Source organism: Sturnus vulgaris, chromosome 3, assembly GCF_052056855.1.
Source record: "Sturnus vulgaris isolate bStuVul1 chromosome 3, bStuVul1.hap1, whole genome shotgun sequence".
In the NCBI taxonomy this organism is placed as follows: domain Eukaryota; kingdom Metazoa; phylum Chordata; class Aves; order Passeriformes; family Sturnidae; genus Sturnus; species Sturnus vulgaris.
In genome coordinates, this window is record NC_142245.1 from 47,141,074 (window position 1) to 47,165,645 (window position 24,572).

Sequence of the window (24,572 nt, forward strand, 5' to 3'; positions counted from 1 at the left end):
CGCTGCCAGCTCACCAGCACAAAGGGCACCATAGGCCCAGACCCAGGCCCGGGCTACAGGCGGGTCATGATGCTCACGCTACCGTCCTCAGAGGGCAGGGGCAAGGCCGGACGCTTTCTCCACCCAAGCATTTTGGGGACCTGCCTGTGGCTGCACAGAGCTCCTCTTTCCCTCCTGGGAGCTCTAAGCTACACTGCTCTATTTCTAAAGGAGGGCTAAAGCACAAACGCACTCGCTCACTCACACCAACTAAGGGGAAGACAGGGGAGGGAGGGCAAGACAGTCCCAGAAGGGGGAGCAAGTTCCAGGCAGCCAAGCTGCTCAAGGCAGCCATCCCTACTGCTCAGTGGCAGACAAAAGCATCCGACCTGCACCGCACTGCACCCTGGGGAAGGCACAGTGGCCTGGACGCGCTGAGGCGCTTCAGGGCTGGCACAGGGACAAAGGCTGTGACGCGCCCCGACTACAGGGGCTTACGCTGCCCCGGGGACAGCAGCAGGCAGAAAGCTGCCACGTCTGGGGAAAAGCCCTGCCCTGCTTACAGGGCGGCCGGGCTGGGGGCTCGCGGAGCTCCGGTTCCCCCCTCAGGTGCGGAGACAGGGGCTCTCACCCTCCTTACAGGGTTGCCTCTCTCTCCGGGCAGCCAAAGGAGCACAATGGCAAAAGGCCAACCACAGCAAAGACCCGGCCCCGCGCACAGGGGAGGTCACCCAGTTCAAAGTCAGCCGCGGCACCTTGAAGGTGCCCCGGCCATGCCAGAAAGGCCTTTTTGCCCAGAGGGCCTCTCGTGCCCCCTCTTCAGCTCCAAACTCGCTCTTGCCTCGCAGTTCCACTCTTGAGCTCGAAGCTGCCTCTGCTTCCCGTCGCTCTTCCCTCCCTGTCCCTCGGCTTCTGCCAATGGACGACGGCACGCTCAGGCCTCAGAAGCTCCAGCTCCCGTGCCAGAAGGGAACCGCCACCCAACAGCCCCACAGCGACATCTCCAAGCCACCACCCAAACACCCCCCCCACACCTGCACAAGAGCCCCCAGCTTCAGCTTGACTCACCACCGCGACGTCCGGCTCAGTCCCGCGCCGTGCTGGCAGCTGGGCCCTCTGGGCAAAAGAAGCTGGGCATGCAAAGCAGCGGGCAAGAGGCTGCAGCCCTGCTTACAGGGGGCTCAAGCCGCTGCCTGGACCGCAAAGTGCCCGGGACTCCAGAGCACCGGCCCCGACTTACAGGGCGGCCCTGGTCCCCAAGGCCTACGGAGGCTCCTTCTCTCCAATTCCGGGGCGCTCCCCACTAAGCGGGAGGGTGCCCAACGCAGGCTGCCAGCTGAAGGGAGCACAAAGGCTCCCAGACCCGTAGCCTGCTTACAGGCCGGTCCACACCCAGGGAGCCACGGAGCTCGGCCTTGCCCCAAGGCAACAGGAACCAGACTCTACAGTCAGGCAGTCAAACTCACGGCCTAAAGCCAAAGGGCCCCAGGGGCCCGAGGGGCCGGGAGCCCAGCCCCGACGACAGGGAGGGCACACGCCCGGCCCCATGACTCCTGGCCCCACGCCTCTGAAAGGCCGGGGCCAGGGATACCCGCCTGATTACAGGGGGTCCCTCCAACCGCCCGCCGAGGCCAGGGCACGCACACAACCCCACTTACGGGGCCGCCCCCCGCAGCCCGGCACCCCCCAACAAGCACCACGGAGCACAGGCTCCGGCCTGCGCCCCACTCAGAGGCCGGCCGGAGCCCAGCCGCAGCTCAGCACGGCAACACAGCCGGCTGCAGGAGCCCCTCCAGCCTCCTCAATGAGGCCGCCAGCGAGGTGGCACCAGCACTTCTTCAATCCGCACCCTTGCAAGGGCCCGGCAGCAGTCGTTCCTGTCACCTGGCTACAGCAGCCTTCCCAGCCCTGCTTACAGGCACCTGGGGCTGCCTCTGGGGACAAAGGGACAAAGGGGCTGCCCCTGGGGAAAAGTCCTCACCACGTGCCCCGACTACAGGGCCCGCACGCTGCCAGCTCACCAGCACAAAGGGCACCATAGGCCCAGACCCAGGCCCGGGCTACAGGCGGGTCATGATGCTCACGCTACCGTCCTCAGAGGGCAGGGGCAAGGCCGGACGCTTTCTCCACCCAAGCATTTTGGGGACCTGCCTGTGGCTGCACAGAGCTCCTCTTTCCCTCCTGGGAGCTCTAAGCTACACTGCTCTATTTCTAAAGGAGGGCTAAAGCACAAACGCACTCGCTCACTCACACCAACTAAGGGGAAGACAGGGGAGGGAGGGCAAGACAGTCCCAGAAGGGGGAGCAAGTTCCAGGCAGCCAAGCTGCTCAAGGCAGCCATCCCTACTGCTCAGTGGCAGACAAAAGCATCCGACCTGCACCGCACTGCACCCTGGGGAAGGCACAGTGGCCTGGACGCGCTGAGGCGCTTCAGGGCTGGCACAGGGACAAAGGCTGTGACGCGCCCCGACTACAGGGGCTTACGCTGCCCCGGGGACAGCAGCAGGCAGAAAGCTGCCACGTCTGGGGAAAAGCCCTGCCCTGCTTACAGGGCGGCCGGGCTGGGGGCTCGCGGAGCTCCGGTTCCCCCCTCAGGTGCGGAGACAGGGGCTCTCACCCTCCTTACAGGGTTGCCTCTCTCTCCGGGCAGCCAAAGGAGCACAATGGCAAAAGGCCAACCACAGCAAAGACCCGGCCCCGCGCACAGGGGAGGTCACCCAGTTCAAAGTCAGCCGCGGCACCTTGAAGGTGCCCCGGCCATGCCAGAAAGGCCTTTTTGCCCAGAGGGCCTCTCGTGCCCCCTCTTCAGCTCCAAACTCGCTCTTGCCTCGCAGTTCCACTCTTGAGCTCGAAGCTGCCTCTGCTTCCCGTCGCTCTTCCCTCCCTGTCCCTCGGCTTCTGCCAATGGACGACGGCACGCTCAGGCCTCAGAAGCTCCAGCTCCCGTGCCAGAAGGGAACCGCCACCCAACAGCCCCACAGCGACATCTCCAAGCCACCACCCAAACACCCCCCCCACACCTGCACAAGAGCCCCCAGCTTCAGCTTGACTCACCACCGCGACGTCCGGCTCAGTCCCGCGCCGTGCTGGCAGCTGGGCCCTCTGGGCAAAAGAAGCTGGGCATGCAAAGCAGCGGGCAAGAGGCTGCAGCCCTGCTTACAGGGGGCTCAAGCCGCTGCCTGGACCGCAAAGTGCCCGGGACTCCAGAGCACCGGCCCCGACTTACAGGGCGGCCCTGGTCCCCAAGGCCTACGGAGGCTCCTTCTCTCCAATTCCGGGGCGCTCCCCACTAAGCGGGAGGGTGCCCAACGCAGGCTGCCAGCTGAAGGGAGCACAAAGGCTCCCAGACCCGTAGCCTGCTTACAGGCCGGTCCACACCCAGGGAGCCACGGAGCTCGGCCTTGCCCCAAGGCAACAGGAACCAGACTCTACAGTCAGGCAGTCAAACTCACGGCCTAAAGCCAAAGGGCCCCAGGGGCCCGAGGGGCCGGGAGCCCAGCCCCGACGACAGGGAGGGCACACGCCCGGCCCCATGACTCCTGGCCCCACGCCTCTGAAAGGCCGGGGCCAGGGATACCCGCCTGATTACAGGGGGTCCCTCCAACCGCCCGCCGAGGCCAGGGCACGCACACAACCCCACTTACGGGGCCGCCCCCCGCAGCCCGGCACCCCCCAACAAGCACCACGGAGCACAGGCTCCGGCCTGCGCCCCACTCAGAGGCCGGCCGGAGCCCAGCCGCAGCTCAGCACGGCAACACAGCCGGCTGCAGGAGCCCCTCCAGCCTCCTCAATGAGGCCGCCAGCGAGGTGGCACCAGCACTTCTTCAATCCGCACCCTTGCAAGGGCCCGGCAGCAGTCGTTCCTGTCACCTGGCTACAGCAGCCTCCCCAGCCCTGCTTACAGGCACCTGGGGCTGCCTCTGGGGACAAAGGGACAAGGGGCTGCTCCTGGGGCAAGGTCCGCACACGTATCCCGACTACAGGGGCTTACGCTGCCCCGGGGACAGCAGCAGGCAGAAAGCTGCCACGTCTGGGGAAAAGCCCTGCCCTGCTTACAGGGCGGCCGGGCTGGGGGCTCGCGGAGCTCCGGTTCCCCCCTCAGGTGCGGAGACAGGGGCTCTCACCCTCCTTACAGGGTTGCCTCTCTCTCCGGGCAGCCAAAGGAGCACAATGGCAAAAGGCCAACCACAGCAAAGACCCGGCCCCGCGCACAGGGGAGGTCACCCAGTTCAAAGTCAGCCGCGGCACCTTGAAGGTGCCCCGGCCATGCCAGAAAGGCCTTTTTGCCCAGAGGGCCTCTCGTGCCCCCTCTTCAGCTCCAAACTCGCTCTTGCCTCGCAGTTCCACTCTTGAGCTCGAAGCTGCCTCTGCTTCCCGTCGCTCTTCCCTCCCTGTCCCTCGGCTTCTGCCAATGGACGACGGCACGCTCAGGCCTCAGAAGCTCCAGCTCCCGTGCCAGAAGGGAACCGCCACCCAACAGCCCCACAGCGACATCTCCAAGCCACCACCCAAACACCCCCCCCACACCTGCACAAGAGCCCCCAGCTTCAGCTTGACTCACCACCGCGACGTCCGGCTCAGTCCCGCGCCGTGCTGGCAGCTGGGCCCTCTGGGCAAAAGAAGCTGGGCATGCAAAGCAGCGGGCAAGAGGCTGCAGCCCTGCTTACAGGGGGCTCAAGCCGCTGCCTGGACCGCAAAGTGCCCGGGACTCCAGAGCACCGGCCCCGACTTACAGGGCGGCCCTGGTCCCCAAGGCCTACGGAGGCTCCTTCTCTCCAATTCCGGGGCGCTCCCCACTAAGCGGGAGGGTGCCCAACGCAGGCTGCCAGCTGAAGGGAGCACAAAGGCTCCCAGACCCGTAGCCTGCTTACAGGCCGGTCCACACCCAGGGAGCCACGGAGCTCGGCCTTGCCCCAAGGCAACAGGAACCAGACTCTACAGTCAGGCAGTCAAACTCACGGCCTAAAGCCAAAGGGCCCCAGGGGCCCGAGGGGCCGGGAGCCCAGCCCCGACGACAGGGAGGGCACACGCCCGGCCCCATGACTCCTGGCCCCACGCCTCTGAAAGGCCGGGGCCAGGGATACCCGCCTGATTACAGGGGGTCCCTCCAACCGCCCGCCGAGGCCAGGGCACGCACACAACCCCACTTACGGGGCCGCCCCCCGCAGCCCGGCACCCCCCAACAAGCACCACGGAGCACAGGCTCCGGCCTGCGCCCCACTCAGAGGCCGGCCGGAGCCCAGCCGCAGCTCAGCACGGCAACACAGCCGGCTGCAGGAGCCCCTCCAGCCTCCTCAATGAGGCCGCCAGCGAGGTGGCACCAGCACTTCTTCAATCCGCACCCTTGCAAGGGCCCGGCAGCAGTCGTTCCTGTCACCTGGCTACAGCAGCCTCCCCAGCCCTGCTTACAGGCACCTGGGGCTGCCTCTGGGGACAAAGGGACAAGGGGCTGCTCCTGGGGCAAGGTCCGCACACGTATCCCGACTACAGGGGCTTACGCTGCCCCGGGGACAGCAGCAGGCAGAAAGCTGCCACGTCTGGGGAAAAGCCCTGCCCTGCTTACAGGGCGGCCGGGCTGGGGGCTCGCGGAGCTCCGGTTCCCCCCTCAGGTGCGGAGACAGGGGCTCTCACCCTCCTTACAGGGTTGCCTCTCTCTCCGGGCAGCCAAAGGAGCACAATGGCAAAAGGCCAACCACAGCAAAGACCCGGCCCCGCGCACAGGGGAGGTCACCCAGTTCAAAGTCAGCCGCGGCACCTTGAAGGTGCCCCGGCCATGCCAGAAAGGCCTTTTTGCCCAGAGGGCCTCTCGTGCCCCCTCTTCAGCTCCAAACTCGCTCTTGCCTCGCAGTTCCACTCTTGAGCTCGAAGCTGCCTCTGCTTCCCGTCGCTCTTCCCTCCCTGTCCCTCGGCTTCTGCCAATGGACGACGGCACGCTCAGGCCTCAGAAGCTCCAGCTCCCGTGCCAGAAGGGAACCGCCACCCAACAGCCCCACAGCGACATCTCCAAGCCACCACCCAAACACCCCCCCCACACCTGCACAAGAGCCCCCAGCTTCAGCTTGACTCACCACCGCGACGTCCGGCTCAGTCCCGCGCCGTGCTGGCAGCTGGGCCCTCTGGGCAAAAGAAGCTGGGCATGCAAAGCAGCGGGCAAGAGGCTGCAGCCCTGCTTACAGGGGGCTCAAGCCGCTGCCTGGACCGCAAAGTGCCCGGGACTCCAGAGCACCGGCCCCGACTTACAGGGCGGCCCTGGTCCCCAAGGCCTACGGAGGCTCCTTCTCTCCAATTCCGGGGCGCTCCCCACTAAGCGGGAGGGTGCCCAACGCAGGCTGCCAGCTGAAGGGAGCACAAAGGCTCCCAGACCCGTAGCCTGCTTACAGGCCGGTCCACACCCAGGGAGCCACGGAGCTCGGCCTTGCCCCAAGGCAACAGGAACCAGACTCTACAGTCAGGCAGTCAAACTCACGGCCTAAAGCCAAAGGGCCCCAGGGGCCCGAGGGGCCGGGAGCCCAGCCCCGACGACAGGGAGGGCACACGCCCGGCCCCATGACTCCTGGCCCCACGCCTCTGAAAGGCCGGGGCCAGGGATACCCGCCTGATTACAGGGGGTCCCTCCAACCGCCCGCCGAGGCCAGGGGACGCACACAACCCCACTTACGGGGCCGCCCCCCGCAGCCCGGCACCCCCCAACAAGCACCACGGAGCACAGGCTCCGGCCTGCGCCCCACTCAGAGGCCGGCCGGAGCCCAGCCGCAGCTCAGCACGGCAACACAGCCGGCTGCAGGAGCCCCTCCAGCCTCCTCAATGAGGCCGCCAGCGAGGTGGCACCAGCACTTCTTCAATCCGCACCCTTGCAAGGGCCCGGCAGCAGTCGTTCCTGTCACCTGGCTACAGCAGCCTTCCCAGCCCTGCTTACAGGCACCTGGGGCTGCCTCTGGGGACAAAGGGACAAAGGGGCTGCCCCTGGGGAAAAGTCCTCACCACGTGCCCCGACTACAGGGCCCGCACGCTGCCAGCTCACCAGCACAAAGGGCACCATAGGCCCAGACCCAGGCCCGGGCTACAGGCGGGTCATGATGCTCACGCTACCGTCCTCAGAGGGCAGGGGCAAGGCCGGACGCTTTCTCCACCCAAGCATTTTGGGGACCTGCCTGTGGCTGCACAGAGCTCCTCTTTCCCTCCTGGGAGCTCTAAGCTACACTGCTCTATTTCTAAAGGAGGGCTAAAGCACAAACGCACTCGCTCACTCACACCAACTAAGGGGAAGACAGGGGAGGGAGGGCAAGACAGTCCCAGAAGGGGGAGCAAGTTCCAGGCAGCCAAGCTGCTCAAGGCAGCCATCCCTACTGCTCAGTGGCAGACAAAAGCATCCGACCTGCACCGCACTGCACCCTGGGGAAGGCACAGTGGCCTGGACGCGCTGAGGCGCTTCAGGGCTGGCACAGGGACAAAGGCTGTGACGCGCCCCGACTACAGGGGCTTACGCTGCCCCGGGGACAGCAGCAGGCAGAAAGCTGCCACGTCTGGGGAAAAGCCCTGCCCTGCTTACAGGGCGGCCGGGCTGGGGGCTCGCGGAGCTCCGGTTCCCCCCTCAGGTGCGGAGACAGGGGCTCTCACCCTCCTTACAGGGTTGCCTCTCTCTCCGGGCAGCCAAAGGAGCACAATGGCAAAAGGCCAACCACAGCAAAGACCCGGCCCCGCGCACAGGGGAGGTCACCCAGTTCAAAGTCAGCCGCGGCACCTTGAAGGTGCCCCGGCCATGCCAGAAAGGCCTTTTTGCCCAGAGGGCCTCTCGTGCCCCCTCTTCAGCTCCAAACTCGCTCTTGCCTCGCAGTTCCACTCTTGAGCTCGAAGCTGCCTCTGCTTCCCGTCGCTCTTCCCTCCCCGTCCCTCGGCTTCTGCCAATGGACGACGGCACGCTCAGGCCTCAGAAGCTCCAGCTCCCGTGCCAGAAGGGAACCGCCACCCAACAGCCCCACAGCGACATCTCCAAGCCACCACCCAAACACCCCCCCCACACCTGCACAAGAGCCCCCAGCTTCAGCTTGACTCACCACCGCGACGTCCGGCTCAGTCCCGCGCCGTGCTGGCAGCTGGGCCCTCTGGGCAAAAGAAGCTGGGCATGCAAAGCAGCGGGCAAGAGGCTGCAGCCCTGCTTACAGGGGGCTCAAGCCGCTGCCTGGACCGCAAAGTGCCCGGGACTCCAGAGCACCGGCCCCGACTTACAGGGCGGCCCTGGTCCCCAAGGCCTACGGAGGCTCCTTCTCTCCAATTCCGGGGCGCTCCCCACTAAGCGGGAGGGTGCCCAACGCAGGCTGCCAGCTGAAGGGAGCACAAAGGCTCCCAGACCCGTAGCCTGCTTACAGGCCGGTCCACACCCAGGGAGCCACGGAGCTCGGCCTTGCCCCAAGGCAACAGGAACCAGACTCTACAGTCAGGCAGTCAAACTCACGGCCTAAAGCCAAAGGGCCCCAGGGGCCCGAGGGGCCGGGAGCCCAGCCCCGACGACAGGGAGGGCACACGCCCGGCCCCATGACTCCTGGCCCCACGCCTCTGAAAGGCCGGGGCCAGGGATACCCGCCTGATTACAGGGGGTCCCTCCAACCGCCCGCCGAGGCCAGGGGACGCACACAACCCCACTTACGGGGCCGCCCCCCGCAGCCCGGCACCCCCCAACAAGCACCACGGAGCACAGGCTCCGGCCTGCGCCCCACTCAGAGGCCGGCCGGAGCCCAGCCGCAGCTCAGCACGGCAACACAGCCGGCTGCAGGAGCCCCTCCAGCCTCCTCAATGAGGCCGCCAGCGAGGTGGCACCAGCACTTCTTCAATCCGCACCCTTGCAAGGGCCCGGCAGCAGTCGTTCCTGTCACCTGGCTACAGCAGCCTTCCCAGCCCTGCTTACAGGCACCTGGGGCTGCCTCTGGGGACAAAGGGACAAAGGGGCTGCCCCTGGGGAAAAGTCCTCACCACGTGCCCCGACTACAGGGCCCGCACGCTGCCAGCTCACCAGCACAAAGGGCACCATAGGCCCAGACCCAGGCCCGGGCTACAGGCGGGTCATGATGCTCACGCTACCGTCCTCAGAGGGCAGGGGCAAGGCCGGACGCTTTCTCCACCCAAGCATTTTGGGGACCTGCCTGTGGCTGCACAGAGCTCCTCTTTCCCTCCTGGGAGCTCTAAGCTACACTGCTCTATTTCTAAAGGAGGGCTAAAGCACAAACGCACTCGCTCACTCACACCAACTAAGGGGAAGACAGGGGAGGGAGGGCAAGACAGTCCCAGAAGGGGGAGCAAGTTCCAGGCAGCCAAGCTGCTCAAGGCAGCCATCCCTACTGCTCAGTGGCAGACAAAAGCATCCGACCTGCACCGCACTGCACCCTGGGGAAGGCACAGTGGCCTGGACGCGCTGAGGCGCTTCAGGGCTGGCACAGGGACAAAGGCTGTGACGCGCCCCGACTACAGGGGCTTACGCTGCCCCGGGGACAGCAGCAGGCAGAAAGCTGCCACGTCTGGGGAAAAGCCCTGCCCTGCTTACAGGGCGGCCGGGCTGGGGGCTCGCGGAGCTCCGGTTCCCCCCTCAGGTGCGGAGACAGGGGCTCTCACCCTCCTTACAGGGTTGCCTCTCTCTCCGGGCAGCCAAAGGAGCACAATGGCAAAAGGCCAACCACAGCAAAGACCCGGCCCCGCGCACAGGGGAGGTCACCCAGTTCAAAGTCAGCCGCGGCACCTTGAAGGTGCCCCGGCCATGCCAGAAAGGCCTTTTTGCCCAGAGGGCCTCTCGTGCCCCCTCTTCAGCTCCAAACTCGCTCTTGCCTCGCAGTTCCACTCTTGAGCTCGAAGCTGCCTCTGCTTCCCGTCGCTCTTCCCTCCCTGTCCCTCGGCTTCTGCCAATGGACGACGGCACGCTCAGGCCTCAGAAGCTCCAGCTCCCGTGCCAGAAGGGAACCGCCACCCAACAGCCCCACAGCGACATCTCCAAGCCACCACCCAAACACCCCCCCCACACCTGCACAAGAGCCCCCAGCTTCAGCTTGACTCACCACCGCGACGTCCGGCTCAGTCCCGCGCCGTGCTGGCAGCTGGGCCCTCTGGGCAAAAGAAGCTGGGCATGCAAAGCAGCGGGCAAGAGGCTGCAGCCCTGCTTACAGGGGGCTCAAGCCGCTGCCTGGACCGCAAAGTGCCCGGGACTCCAGAGCACCGGCCCCGACTTACAGGGCGGCCCTGGTCCCCAAGGCCTACGGAGGCTCCTTCTCTCCAATTCCGGGGCGCTCCCCACTAAGCGGGAGGGTGCCCAACGCAGGCTGCCAGCTGAAGGGAGCACAAAGGCTCCCAGACCCGTAGCCTGCTTACAGGCCGGTCCACACCCAGGGAGCCACGGAGCTCGGCCTTGCCCCAAGGCAACAGGAACCAGACTCTACAGTCAGGCAGTCAAACTCACGGCCTAAAGCCAAAGGGCCCCAGGGGCCCGAGGGGCCGGGAGCCCAGCCCCGACGACAGGGAGGGCACACGCCCGGCCCCATGACTCCTGGCCCCACGCCTCTGAAAGGCCGGGGCCAGGGATACCCGCCTGATTACAGGGGGTCCCTCCAACCGCCCGCCGAGGCCAGGGGACGCACACAACCCCACTTACGGGGCCGCCCCCCGCAGCCCGGCACCCCCCAACAAGCACCACGGAGCACAGGCTCCGGCCTGCGCCCCACTCAGAGGCCGGCCGGAGCCCAGCCGCAGCTCAGCACGGCAACACAGCCGGCTGCAGGAGCCCCTCCAGCCTCCTCAATGAGGCCGCCAGCGAGGTGGCACCAGCACTTCTTCAATCCGCACCCTTGCAAGGGCCCGGCAGCAGTCGTTCCTGTCACCTGGCTACAGCAGCCTTCCCAGCCCTGCTTACAGGCACCTGGGGCTGCCTCTGGGGACAAAGGGACAAAGGGGCTGCCCCTGGGGAAAAGTCCTCACCACGTGCCCCGACTACAGGGCCCGCACGCTGCCAGCTCACCAGCACAAAGGGCACCATAGGCCCAGACCCAGGCCCGGGCTACAGGCGGGTCATGATGCTCACGCTACCGTCCTCAGAGGGCAGGGGCAAGGCCGGACGCTTTCTCCACCCAAGCATTTTGGGGACCTGCCTGTGGCTGCACAGAGCTCCTCTTTCCCTCCTGGGAGCTCTAAGCTACACTGCTCTATTTCTAAAGGAGGGCTAAAGCACAAACGCACTCGCTCACTCACACCAACTAAGGGGAAGACAGGGGAGGGAGGGCAAGACAGTCCCAGAAGGGGGAGCAAGTTCCAGGCAGCCAAGCTGCTCAAGGCAGCCATCCCTACTGCTCAGTGGCAGACAAAAGCATCCGACCTGCACCGCACTGCACCCTGGGGAAGGCACAGTGGCCTGGACGCGCTGAGGCGCTTCAGGGCTGGCACAGGGACAAAGGCTGTGACGCGCCCCGACTACAGGGGCTTACGCTGCCCCGGGGACAGCAGCAGGCAGAAAGCTGCCACGTCTGGGGAAAAGCCCTGCCCTGCTTACAGGGCGGCCGGGCTGGGGGCTCGCGGAGCTCCGGTTCCCCCCTCAGGTGCGGAGACAGGGGCTCTCACCCTCCTTACAGGGTTGCCTCTCTCTCCGGGCAGCCAAAGGAGCACAATGGCAAAAGGCCAACCACAGCAAAGACCCGGCCCCGCGCACAGGGGAGGTCACCCAGTTCAAAGTCAGCCGCGGCACCTTGAAGGTGCCCCGGCCATGCCAGAAAGGCCTTTTTGCCCAGAGGGCCTCTCGTGCCCCCTCTTCAGCTCCAAACTCGCTCTTGCCTCGCAGTTCCACTCTTGAGCTCGAAGCTGCCTCTGCTTCCCGTCGCTCTTCCCTCCCTGTCCCTCGGCTTCTGCCAATGGACGATGGCACGCTCAGGCCTCAGAAGCTCCAGCTCCCGTGCCAGAAGGGAACCGCCACCCAACAGCCCCACAGCGACATCTCCAAGCCACCGCCCAAACACCCCCCCCACACCTGCACAAGAGCCCCCAGCTTCAGCTTGACTCACCACCGCGACGTCCGGCTCAGTCCCGCGCCGTGCTGGCAGCTGGGCCCTCTGGGCAAAAGAAGCTGGGCATGCAAAGCAGCGGGCAAGAGGCTGCAGCCCTGCTTACAGGGGGCTCAAGCCGCTGCCTGGACCGCAAAGTGCCCGGGACTCCAGAGCACCGGCCCCGACTTACAGGGCGGCCCTGGTCCCCAAGGCCTACGGAGGCTCCTTCTCTCCAATTCCGGGGCGCTCCCCACTAAGCGGGAGGGTGCCCAACGCAGGCTGCCAGCTGAAGGGAGCACAAAGGCTCCCAGACCCGTAGCCTGCTTACAGGCCGGTCCACACCCAGGGAGCCACGGAGCTCGGCCTTGCCCCAAGGCAACAGGAACCAGACTCTACAGTCAGGCAGTCAAACTCACGGCCTAAAGCCAAAGGGCCCCAGGGGCCCGAGGGGCCGGGAGCCCAGCCCCGACGACAGGGAGGGCACACGCCCGGCCCCATGACTCCTGGCCCCACGCCTCTGAAAGGCCGGGGCCAGGGATACCCGCCTGATTACAGGGGGTCCCTCCAACCGCCCGCCGAGGCCAGGGGACGCACACAACCCCACTTACGGGGCCGCCCCCCGCAGCCCGGCACCCCCCAACAAGCACCACGGAGCACAGGCTCCGGCCTGCGCCCCACTCAGAGGCCGGCCGGAGCCCAGCCGCAGCTCAGCACGGCAACACAGCCGGCTGCAGGAGCCCCTCCAGCCTCCTCAATGAGGCCGCCAGCGAGGTGGCACCAGCACTTCTTCAATCCGCACCCTTGCAAGGGCCCGGCAGCAGTCGTTCCTGTCACCTGGCTACAGCAGCCTTCCCAGCCCTGCTTACAGGCACCTGGGGCTGCCTCTGGGGACAAAGGGACAAAGGGGCTGCCCCTGGGGAAAAGTCCTCACCACGTGCCCCGACTACAGGGCCCGCACGCTGCCAGCTCACCAGCACAAAGGGCACCATAGGCCCAGACCCAGGCCCAGGCTACAGGCGGGTCATGATGCTCACGCTACCGTCCTCAGAGGGCAGGGGCAAGGCCGGACGCTTTCTCCACCCAAGCATTTTGGGGACCTGCCTGTGGCTGCACAGAGCTCCTCTTTCCCTCCTGGGAGCTCTAAGCTACACTGCTCTATTTCTAAAGGAGGGCTAAAGCACAAACGCACTCGCTCACTCACACCAACTAAGGGGAAGACAGGGGAGGGAGGGCAAGACAGTCCCAGAAGGGGGAGCAAGTTCCAGGCAGCCAAGCTGCTCAAGGCAGCCATCCCTACTGCTCAGTGGCAGACAAAAGCATCCGACCTGCACCGCACTGCACCCTGGGGAAGGCACAGTGGCCTGGACGCGCTGAGGCGCTTCAGGGCTGGCACAGGGACAAAGGCTGTGACGCGCCCCGACTACAGGGGCTTACGCTGCCCCGGGGACAGCAGCAGGCAGAAAGCTGCCACGTCTGGGGAAAAGCCCTGCCCTGCTTACAGGGCGGCCGGGCTGGGGGCTCGCGGAGCTCCGGTTCCCCCCTCAGGTGCGGAGACAGGGGCTCTCACCCTCCTTACAGGGTTGCCTCTCTCTCCGGGCAGCCAAAGGAGCACAATGGCAAAAGGCCAACCACAGCAAAGACCCGGCCCCGCGCACAGGGGAGGTCACCCAGTTCAAAGTCAGCCGCGGCACCTTGAAGGTGCCCCGGCCATGCCAGAAAGGCCTTTTTGCCCAGAGGGCCTCTCGTGCCCCCTCTTCAGCTCCAAACTCGCTCTTGCCTCGCAGTTCCACTCTTGAGCTCGAAGCTGCCTCTGCTTCCCGTCGCTCTTCCCTCCCTGTCCCTCGGCTTCTGCCAATGGACGACGGCACGCTCAGGCCTCAGAAGCTCCAGCTCCCGTGCCAGAAGGGAACCGCCACCCAACAGCCCCACAGCGACATCTCCAAGCCACCACCCAAACACCCCCCCCACACCTGCACAAGAGCCCCCAGCTTCAGCTTGACTCACCACCGCGACGTCCGGCTCAGTCCCGCGCCGTGCTGGCAGCTGGGCCCTCTGGGCAAAAGAAGCTGGGCATGCAAAGCAGCGGGCAAGAGGCTGCAGCCCTGCTTACAGGGGGCTCAAGCCGCTGCCTGGACCGCAAAGTGCCCGGGACTCCAGAGCACCGGCCCCGACTTACAGGGCGGCCCTGGTCCCCAAGGCCTACGGAGGCTCCTTCTCTCCAATTCCGGGGCGCTCCCCACTAAGCGGGAGGGTGCCCAACGCAGGCTGCCAGCTGAAGGGAGCACAAAGGCTCCCAGACCCGTAGCCTGCTTACAGGCCGGTCCACACCCAGGGAGCCACGGAGCTCGGCCTTGCCCCAAGGCAACAGGAACCAGACTCTACAGTCAGGCAGTCAAACTCACGGCCTAAAGCCAAAGGGCCCCAGGGGCCCGAGGGGCCGGGAGCCCAGCCCCGACGACAGGGAGGGCACACGCCCGGCCCCATGACTCCTGGCCCCACGCCTCTGAAAGGCCGGGGCCAGGGATACCCGCCTGATTACAGGGGGTCCCTCCAACCGCCCGCCGAGGCCAGGGGACGCACACAACCCCACTTACGGGGCCGCCCCCCGCAGCCCGGCACCCCCCAACAAGCACCACGGAGCACAGGCTCCGGCCTGCGCCCCACTCAGAGGCCGGCCGGAGCCCAGCCGCAGCTCAGCACGGCAACACAGCCGGCTGCAGGAGCCCCTCCAGCCTCCTCAATGAGGCCGCCAGCGAGGTGGCACCAGCACTTCTTCAATCCGCACCCTTGCAAGGGCCCGGCAGCAGTCGTTCCTGTCACCTGGCTACAGCAGCCTCCCCAGCCCTGCTTACAGGCACCTGGGGCTGCCTCTGGGGACAAAGGGACAAGGGGCTGCTCCTGGGGCAAGGTCCGCACACGTATCCCGATTACAGGGGCTTACGCTGCCCCGGGGACAGCAGCAGGCAGAAAGCTGCCACGTCTGGGGAAAAGCCCTGCCCTGCTTACAGGGCGGCCGGGCTGGGGGCTCGCGGAGCTCCGGTTCCCCCCTCAGGTGCGGAGACAGGGGCTCTCACCCTCCTTACAGGGTTGCCTCTCTCTCCGGGCAGCCAAAGGAGCACAATGGCAAAAGGCCAACCACAGCAAAGACCCGGCCCCGCGCACAGGGGAGGTCACCCAGTTCAAAGTCAGCCGCGGCACCTTGAAGGTGCCCCGGCCATGCCAGAAAGGCCTTTTTGCCCAGAGGGCCTCTCGTGCCCCCTCTTCAGCTCCAAACTCGCTCTTGCCTCGCAGTTCCACTCTTGAGCTCGAAGCTGCCTCTGCTTCCCGTCGCTCTTCCCTCCCTGTCCCTCGGCTTCTGCCAATGGACGATGGCACGCTCAGGCCTCAGAAGCTCCAGCTCCCGTGCCAGAAGGGAACCGCCACCCAACAGCCCCACAGCGACATCTCCAAGCCACCGCCCAAACACCCCCCCCACACCTGCACAAGAGCCCCCAGCTTCAGCTTGACTCACCACCGCGACGTCCGGCTCAGTCCCGCGCCGTGCTGGCAGCTGGGCCCTCTGGGCAAAAGAAGCTGGGCATGCAAAGCAGCGGGCAAGAGGCTGCAGCCCTGCTTACAGGGGGCTCAAGCCGCTGCCTGGACCGCAAAGTGCCCGGGACTCCAGAGCACCGGCCCCGACTTACAGGGCGGCCCTGGTCCCCAAGGCCTACGGAGGCTCCTTCTCTCCAATTCCGGGGCACTCCCCACTAAGCGGGAGGGTGCCCAACGCAGGCTGCCAGCTGAAGGGAGCACAAAGGCTCCCAGACCCGTAGCCTGCTTACAGGCCGGTCCACACCCAGGGAGCCACGGAGCTCGGCCTTGCCCCAAGGCAACAGGAACCAGACTCTACAGTCAGGCAGTCAAACTCACGGCCTAAAGCCAAAGGGCCCCAGGGGCCCGAGGGGCCGGGAGCCCAGCCCCGACGACAGGGAGGGCACACGCCCGGCCCCATGACTCCTGGCCCCACGCCTCTGAAAGGCCGGGGCCAGGGATACCCGCCTGATTACAGGGGGTCCCTCCAACCGCCCGCCGAGGCCAGGGCACGCACACAACCCCACTTACGGGGCCGCCCCCCGCAGCCCGGCACCCCCCAACAAGCACCACGGAGCACAGGCTCCGGCCTGCGCCCCACTCAGAGGCCGGCCGGAGCCCAGCCGCAGCTCAGCACGGCAACACAGCCGGCTGCAGGAGCCCCTCCAGCCTCCTCAATGAGGCCGCCAGCGAGGTGGCACCAGCACTTCTTCAATCCGCACCCTTGCAAGGGCCCGGCAGCAGTCGTTCCTGTCACCTGGCTACAGCAGCCTTCCCAGCCCTGCTTACAGGCACCTGGGGCTGCCTCTGGGGACAAAGGGACAAAGGGGCTGCCCCTGGGGAAAAGTCCTCACCACGTGCCCCGACTACAGGGCCCGCACGCTGCCAGCTCACCAGCACAAAGGGCACCATAGGCCCAGACCCAGGCCCAGGCTACAGGCGGGTCATGATGCTCACGCTACCGTCCTCAGAGGGCAGGGGCAAGGCCGGACGCTTTCTCCACCCAAGCATTTTGGGGACCTGCCTGTGGCTGCACAGAGCTCCTCTTTCCCTCCTGGGAGCTCTAAGCTACACTGCTCTATTTCTAAAGGAGGGCTAAAGCACAAACGCACTCGCTCACTCACACCAACTAAGGGGAAGACAGGGGAGGGAGGGCAAGACAGTCCCAGAAGGGGGAGCAAGTTCCAGGCAGCCAAGCTGCTCAAGGCAGCCATCCCTACTGCTCAGTGGCAGACAAAAGCATCCGACCTGCACCGCACTGCACCCTGGGGAAGGCACAGTGGCCTGGACGCGCTGAGGCGCTTCAGGGCTGGCACAGGGACAAAGGCTGTGACGCGCCCCGACTACAGGGGCTTACGCTGCCCCGGGGACAGCAGCAGGCAGAAAGCTGCCACGTCTGGGGAAAAGCCCTGCCCTGCTTACAGGGCGGCCGGGCTGGGGGCTCGCGGAGCTCCGGTTCCCCCCTCAGGTGCGGAGACAGGGGCTCTCACCCTCCTTACAGGGTTGCCTCTCTCTCCGGGCAGCCAAAGGAGCACAATGGCAAAAGGCCAACCACAGCAAAGACCCGGCCCCGCGCACAGGGGAGGTCACCCAGTTCAAAGTCAGCCGCGGCACCTTGAAGGTGCCCCGGCCATGCCAGAAAGGCCTTTTTGCCCAGAGGGCCTCTCGTGCCCCCTCTTCAGCTCCAAACTCGCTCTTGCCTCGCAGTTCCACTCTTGAGCTCGAAGCTGCCTCTGCTTCCCGTCGCTCTTCCCTCCCTGTCCCTCGGCTTCTGCCAATGGACGACGGCACGCTCAGGCCTCAGAAGCTCCAGCTCCCGTGCCAGAAGGGAACCGCCACCCAACAGCCCCACAGCGACATCTCCAAGCCACCACCCAAACACCCCCCCCACACCTGCACAAGAGCCCCCAGCTTCAGCTTGACTCACCACCGCGACGTCCGGCTCAGTCCCGCGCCATGCTGGCAGCTGGGCCCTCTGGGCAAAAGAAGCTGGGCATGCAAAGCAGCGGGCAAGAGGCTGCAGCCCTGCTTACAGGGGGCTCAAGCCGCTGCCTGGACCGCAAAGTGCCCGGGACTCCAGAGCACCGGCCCCGACTTACAGGGCGGCCCTGGTCCCCAAGGCCTACGGAGGCTCCTTCTCTCCAATTCCGGGGCGCTCCCCACTAAGCGGGAGGGTGCCCAACGCAGGCTGCCAGCTGAAGGGAGCACAAAGGCTCCCAGACCCGTAGCCTGCTTACAGGCCGGTCCACACCCAGGGAGCCACGGAGCTCGGCCTTGCCCCAAGGCAACAGGAACCAGACTCTACAGTCAGGCAGTCAAACTCACGGCCTAAAGCCAAAGGGCCCCAGGGGCCCGAGGGGCCGGGAGCCCAGCCCCGACGACAGGGAGGGCACACGCCCGGCCCCATGACTCCTGGCCCCATGCCTCTGAAAGGCCGGGGCCAGGGATACCCGCCTGATTACAGGGGGTCCCTCCAACCGCCCGCCGAGGCCAGGGGACGCACACAACCCCACTTACGGGGCCGCCCCCCGCAGCCCGGCACCCCCCAACAAGCACCACGGAGCACAGGCTCCGGCCTGCGCCCCACTCAGAGGCCGGCCGGAGCCCAGCCGCAGCTCAGCACGGCAACACAGCCGGCTGCAGGAGCCCCTCCAGCCTCCTCAATGAGGCCGCCAGCGAGGTGGCACCAGCACTTCTTCAATCCGCACCCTTGCAAGGGCCCGGCAGCAGTCGTTCCTGTCACCTGGCTACAGCAGCCTTCCCAGCCCTGCTTACAGGCACCTGGGGCTGCCTCTGGGGACAAAGGGACAAAGGGGCTGCCCCTGGGGAAAAGTCCTCACCACGTGCCCCGACTACAGGGCCCGCACGCTGCCAGCTCACCAGCACAAAGGGCACCATAGGCCCAGACCCAGGCCCGGGCTACAGGCGGGTCATGATGCTCACGCTACCGTCCTCAGAGGGCAGGGGCAAGGCCGGACGCTTTCTCCACCCAAGCATTTTGGGGACCTGCCTGTGGCTGCACAGAGCTCCTCTTTCCCTCCTGGGAGCTCTAAGCTACACTGCTCTATTTCTAAAGGAGGGCTAAAGCACAAACGCACTCGCTCACTCACACCAACTAAGGGGAAGACAGGGGAGGGAGGGCAAGACAGTCCCAGAAGGGGGAGCAAGTTCCAGGCAGCCAAGCTGCTCAAGGCAGCCATCCCTACTGCTCAGTGGCAGACAAAAGCATCCGACCTGCACCGCACTGCACCCTGGGGAAGGCACAGTGGCCTGGACGCGCTGAGGCGCTTCAGGGCTGGCACAGGGACAAAGGCTGTGACGCGCCCCGACTACAGGGGCTTACGCTGCCCCGGGGACAGCAGCAGGCAGAAAGCTGCCACGTCTGGGGAAAAGCCCTGCCCTGCTTACAGGGCGGCCGGGCTGGGGGCTCGCGGAGCTCCGGTTCCCCCCTCAGGTGCGGAGACAGGGGCTCTCACCCTCCTTACAGGGTTGCCTCTCTCTCCGGGCAGCCAAAGGAGCACAATGGCAAAAGGCCAACCACAGCAAAGACCCGGCCCCGCGCACAGGGGAGGTCACCCAGTTCAAAGTCAGCCGCGGCACCTTGAAGGTGCCCCGGCCATGCCAGAAAGGCCTTTTTGCCCAGAGGGCCTCTCGTGCCCCCTCTTCAGCTCCAAACTCGCTCTTGCCTCGCAGTTCCACTCTTGAGCTCGAAGCTGCCTCTGCTTCCCGTCGCTCTTCCCTCCCTGTCCCTCGGCTTCTGCCAATGGACGACGGCACGCTCAGGCCTCAGAAGCTCCAGCTCCCGTGCCAGAAGGGAACCGCCACCCAACAGCCCCACAGCGACATCTCCAAGCCACCACCCAAACACCCCCCCCACACCTGCACAAGAGCCCCCAGCTTCAGCTTGACTCACCACCGCGACGTCCGGCTCAGTCCCGCGCCGTGCTGGCAGCTGGGCCCTCTGGGCAAAAGAAGCTGGGCATGCAAAGCAGCGGGCAAGAGGCTGCAGCCCTGCTTACAGGGGGCTCAAGCCGCTGCCTGGACCGCAAAGTGCCCGGGACTCCAGAGCACCGGCCCCGACTTACAGGGCGGCCCTGGTCCCCAAGGCCTACGGAGGCTCCTTCTCTCCAATTCCGGGGCGCTCCCCACTAAGCGGGAGGGTGCCCAACGCAGGCTGCCAGCTGAAGGGAGCACAAAGGCTCCCAGACCCGTAGCCTGCTTACAGGCCGGTCCACACCCAGGGAGCCACGGAGCTCGGCCTTGCCCCAAGGCAACAGGAACCAGACTCTACAGTCAGGCAGTCAAACTCACGGCCTAAAGCCAAAGGGCCCCAGGGGCCCGAGGGGCCGGGAGCCCAGCCCCGACGACAGGGAGGGCACACGCCCGGCCCCATGACTCCTGGCCCCACGCCTCTGAAAGGCCGGGGCCAGGGATACCCGCCTGATTACAGGGGGTCCCTCCAACCGCCCGCCGAGGCCAGGGGACGCACACAACCCCACTTACGGGGCCGCCCCCCGCAGCCCGGCACCCCCCAACAAGCACCACGGAGCACAGGCTCCGGCCTGCGCCCCACTCAGAGGCCGGCCGGAGCCCAGCCGCAGCTCAGCACGGCAACACAGCCGGCTGCAGGAGCCCCTCCAGCCTCCTCAATGAGGCCGCCAGCGAGGTGGCACCAGCACTTCTTCAATCCGCACCCTTGCAAGGGCCCGGCAGCAGTCGTTCCTGTCACCTGGCTACAGCAGCCTCCCCAGCCCTGCTTACAGGCACCTGGGGCTGCCTCTGGGGACAAAGGGACAAGGGGCTGCTCCTGGGGCAAGGTCCGCACACGTATCCCGACTACAGGGGCTTACGCTGCCCCGGGGACAGCAGCAGGCAGAAAGCTGCCACGTCTGGGGAAAAGCCCTGCCCTGCTTACAGGGCGGCCAGGCTGGGGGCTCGCGGAGCTCCGGTTCCCCCCTCAGGTGCGGAGACAGGGGCTCTCACCCTCCTTACAGGGTTGCCTCTCTCTCCGGGCAGCCAAAGGAGCACAATGGCAAAAGGCCAACCACAGCAAAGACCCGGCCCCGCGCACAGGGGAGGTCACCCAGTTCAAAGTCAGCCGCGGCACCTTGAAGGTGCCCCGGCCATGCCAGAAAGGCCTTTTTGCCCAGAGGGCCTCTCGTGCCCCCTCTTCAGCTCCAAACTCGCTCTTGCCTCGCAGTTCCACTCTTGAGCTCGAAGCTGCCTCTGCTTCCCGTCGCTCTTCCCTCCCTGTCCCTCGGCTTCTGCCAATGGACGACGGCACGCTCAGGCCTCAGAAGCTCCAGCTCCCGTGCCAGAAGGGAACCGCCACCCAACAGCCCCACAGCGACATCTCCAAGCCACCACCCAAACACCCCCCCCACACCTGCACAAGAGCCCCCAGCTTCAGCTTGACTCACCACCGCGACGTCCGGCTCAGTCCCGCGCCGTGCTGGCAGCTGGGCCCTCTGGGCAAAAGAAGCTGGGCATGCAAAGCAGCGGGCAAGAGGCTGCAGCCCTGCTTACAGGGGGCTCAAGCCGCTGCCTGGACCGCAAAGTGCCCGGGACTCCAGAGCACCGGCCCCGACTTACAGGGCGGCCCTGGTCCCCAAGGCCTACGGAGGCTCCTTCTCTCCAATTCCGGGGCGCTCCCCACTAAGCGGGAGGGTGCCCAACGCAGGCTGCCAGCTGAAGGGAGCACAAAGGCTCCCAGACCCGTAGCCTGCTTACAGGCCGGTCCACACCCAGGGAGCCACGGAGCTCGGCCTTGCCCCAAGGCAACAGGAACCAGACTCTACAGTCAGGCAGTCAAACTCACGGCCTAAAGCCAAAGGGCCCCAGGGGCCCGAGGGGCCGGGAGCCCAGCCCCGACGACAGGGAGGGCACACGCCCGGCCCCATGACTCCTGGCCCCACGCCTCTGAAAGGCCGGGGCCAGGGATACCCGCCTGATTACAGGGGGTCCCTCCAACCGCCCGCCGAGGCCAGGGGACGCACACAACCCCACTTACGGGGCCGCCCCCCGCAGCCCGGCACCCCCCAACAAGCACCACGGAGCACAGGCTCCGGCCTGCGCCCCACTCAGAGGCCGGCCGGAGCCCAGCCGCAGCTCAGCACGGCAACACAGCCGGCTGCAGGAGCCCCTCCAGCCTCCTCAATGAGGCCGCCAGCGAGGTGGCACCAGCACTTCTTCAATCCGCACCCTTGCAAGGGCCCGGCAGCAGTCGTTCCTGTCACCTGGCTACAGCAGCCTTCCCAGCCCTGCTTACAGGCACCTGGGGCTGCCTCTGGGGACAAAGGGACAAAGGGGCTGCCCCTGGGGAAAAGTCCTCACCACGTGCCCCGACTACAGGGCCCGCACGCTGCCAGCTCACCAGCACAAAGGGCACCATAGGCCCAGACCCAGGCCCGGGCTACAGGCGGGTCATGATGCTCACGCTACCGTCCTCAGAGGGCAGGGGCAAGGCCGGACGCTTTCTCCACCCAAGCATTTTGGGGACCTGCCTGTGGCTGCACAGAGCTCCTCTTTCCCTCCTGGGAGCTCTAAGCTACACTGCTCTATTTCTAAAGGAGGGCTAAAGCACAAACGCACTCGCTCACTCACACCAACTAAGGGGAAGACAGGGGAGGGAGGGCAAGACAGTCCCAGAAGGGGGAGCAAGTTCCAGGCAGCCAAGCTGCTCAAGGCAGCCATCCCTACTGCTCAGTGGCAGACAAAAGCATCCGACCTGCACCGCACTGCACCCTGGGGAAGGCACAGTGGCCTGGACGCGCTGAGGCGCTTCAGGGCTGGCACAGGGACAAAGGCTGTGACGCGCCCCGACTACAGGGGCTTACGCTGCCCCGGGGACAGCAGCAGGCAGAAAGCTGCCACGTCTGGGGAAAAGCCCTGCCCTGCTTACAGGGCGGCCGGGCTGGGGGCTCGCGGAGCTCCGGTTCCCCCCTCAGGTGCGGAGACAGGGGCTCTCACCCTCCTTACAGGGTTGCCTCTCTCTCCGGGCAGCCAAAGGAGCACAATGGCAAAAGGCCAACCACAGCAAAGACCCGGCCCCGCGCACAGGGGAGGTCACCCAGTTCAAAGTCAGCCGCGGCACCTTGAAGGTGCCCCGGCCATGCCAGAAAGGCCTTTTTGCCCAGAGGGCCTCTCGTGCCCCCTCTTCAGCTCCAAACTCGCTCTTGCCTCGCAGTTCCACTCTTGAGCTCGAAGCTGCCTCTGCTTCCCGTCGCTCTTCCCTCCCTGTCCCTCGGCTTCTGCCAATGGACGATGGCACGCTCAGGCCTCAGAAGCTCCAGCTCCCGTGCCAGAAGGGAACCGCCACCCAACAGCCCCACAGCGACATCTCCAAGCCACCGCCCAAACACCCCCCCCACACCTGCACAAGAGCCCCCAGCTTCAGCTTGACTCACCACCGCGACGTCCGGCTCAGTCCCGCGCCGTGCTGGCAGCTGGGCCCTCTGGGCAAAAGAAGCTGGGCATGCAAAGCAGCGGGCAAGAGGCTGCAGCCCTGCTTACAGGGGGCTCAAGCCGCTGCCTGGACCGCAAAGTGCCCGGGACTCCAGAGCACCGGCCCCGACTTACAGGGCGGCCCTGGTCCCCAAGGCCTACGGAGGCTCCTTCTCTCCAATTCCGGGGCGCTCCCCACTAAGCGGGAGGGTGCCCAACGCAGGCTGCCAGCTGAAGGGAGCACAAAGGCTCCCAGACCCGTAGCCTGCTTACAGGCCGGTCCACACCCAGGGAGCCACGGAGCTCGGCCTTGCCCCAAGGCAACAGGAACCAGACTCTACAGTCAGGCAGTCAAACTCACGGCCTAAAGCCAAAGGGCCCCAGGGGCCCGAGGGGCCGGGAGCCCAGCCCCGACGACAGGGAGGGCACACGCCCGGCCCCATGACTCCTGGCCCCACGCCTCTGAAAGGCCGGGGCCAGGGATACCCGCCTGATTACAGGGGGTCCCTCCAACCGCCCGCCGAGGCCAGGGGACGCACACAACCCCACTTACGGGGCCGCCCCCCGCAGCCCGGCACCCCCCAACAAGCACCACGGAGCACAGGCTCCGGCCTGCGCCCCACTCAGAGGCCGGCCGGAGCCCAGCCGCAGCTCAGCACGGCAACACAGCCGGCTGCAGGAGCCCCTCCAGCCTCCTCAATGAGGCCGCCAGCGAGGTGGCACCAGCACTTCTTCAATCCGCACCCTTGCAAGGGCCCGGCAGCAGTCGTTCCTGTCACCTGGCTACAGCAGCCTCCCCAGCCCTGCTTACAGGCACCTGGGGCTGCCTCTGGGGACAAAGGGACAAGGGGCTGCTCCTGGGGCAAGGTCCGCACACGTATCCCGATTACAGGGGCTTACGCTGCCCCGGGGACAGCAGCAGGCAGAAAGCTGCCACGTCTGGGGAAAAGCCCTGCCCTGCTTACAGGGCGGCCGGGCTGGGGGCTCGCGGAGCTCCGGTTCCCCCCTCAGGTGCGGAGACAGGGGCTCTCACCCTCCTTACAGGGTTGCCTCTCTCTCCGGGCAGCCAAAGGAGCACAATGGCAAAAGGCCAACCACAGCAAAGACCCGGCCCCGCGCACAGGGGAGGTCACCCAGTTCAAAGTCAGCCGCGGCACCTTGAAGGTGCCCCGGCCATGCCAGAAAGGCCTTTTTGCCCAGAGGGCCTCTCGTGCCCCCTCTTCAGCTCCAAACTCGCTCTTGCCTCGCAGTTCCACTCTTGAGCTCGAAGCTGCCTCTGCTTCCCGTCGCTCTTCCCTCCCTGTCCCTCGGCTTCTGCCAATGGACGACGGCACGCTCAGGCCTCAGAAGCTCCAGCTCCCGTGCCAGAAGGGAACCGCCACCCAACAGCCCCACAGCGACATCTCCAAGCCACCACCCAAACACCCCCCCCACACCTGCACAAGAGCCCCCAGCTTCAGCTTGACTCACCACCGCGACGTCCGGCTCAGTCCCGCGCCATGCTGGCAGCTGGGCCCTCTGGGCAAAAGAAGCTGGGCATGCAAAGCAGCGGGCAAGAGGCTGCAGCCCTGC